Here is a 1195-nt window from a genome sequence, read left to right as displayed (position 1 = left end):
ATTTATCATTGTTTCATTACAAACTTGAATGGATAGTAAATTATTGTTTTATGAATTTGGATTCCTATAGATACAACCTTATTATGCTACAATCAAACGTGTGCACCTGCTAAATAATTTAGATTCCTCAAGGAAATGTCAACGATGAGCAACAATGAAAAAGACATGAATTATGATGGTCTTATTGATTTTTCAGTGTAACTCCTCTACAACTCGTTATAATGATATGAGAATATGAAGAATGAGTTTGAAAGATTCGAATGGAGAAAGTTTAAAAATTAAAAATGAGATTAGATTTTTAAATATAAAAGTAAAAGTAAAAGTAAAAAAATGTACATATTAAAATAAATATAAAAATTAAATATCAGGTATAAAATTAAAAATAGAATGGTGAATGCCAAAAAATTGTATTCTCTTCTCTTTATATATATTATATATATTGTTATAAATTATCCATTCTGTATTAATTATAATTATCGTAGTTTTGGTTCTCTTTTATTTAATTTTGTAGTTTTTGTTCTTTTCTTTTTAATTATTCATAATTTGGATCCTACTTTTTACGCAATGCTAATCCTTTTATCATCATAACTTTATTTTGTTTTTAGTTTTAAAAATATATAGATGCACAGTCTATTGAATTATGTTTTGTACCAAGTCTGTATAACTGTTATCCTATTAAATTTTGTCAAAAAAATAAATATCATACAGTTTATCTCGTTTTCATTATATATATATATATATATATATATATATAATTGAAAATAGAATGATTATTAAAACTATGGATTTTTTTTTACAATATTACATAAAAAATCAAAATTACCAAATATTAAAATTATGAATGATTAAATAACCGAAACGCGCCAGGTAGGGGTCGAACCTACGACTTTCTGCTTAGGAAACAGACGCTCTATCCACTGAGCTACAGGCGCAACGTTATTCTGTCTTAAATTATTCTTTGTGCCACGACCATATAACTCTTATCCTAATTTTGTCAAAAAAAGAAAAATATCATACTTTTTTTTCTCCATTTCATTACGTCATATATATATATATATATATATATATATATATATATATATATATATATATATAATAGAGCTACATATATAAGTGAATTGAAAATATAATGGATTATTAGAATATAATATTAATGTATTTATATTTGATTACTTGAATTTAGAAATACATTTTA

General features: G+C 22.6%; 1 non-coding gene across 1 annotated transcript; it reads right to left on the bottom strand.

Annotated features, from left to right (window-relative positions):
• Window positions 1-859: 859 nt before the first annotated feature.
• On the bottom strand, window positions 860-932 carry TRNAR-CCU. The gene has a single exon. It is a non-coding gene; the product is annotated as a tRNA-Arg (tRNA).
• Window positions 933-1195: the final 263 nt, after the last annotated feature.

This window comes from Vigna unguiculata, chromosome 11 (genome assembly GCF_004118075.2).
Source record: "Vigna unguiculata cultivar IT97K-499-35 chromosome 11, ASM411807v1, whole genome shotgun sequence".
Classification (NCBI taxonomy): domain Eukaryota; kingdom Viridiplantae; phylum Streptophyta; class Magnoliopsida; order Fabales; family Fabaceae; genus Vigna; species Vigna unguiculata.
This window is presented reverse-complemented; position numbering and strand designations above follow the sequence as displayed.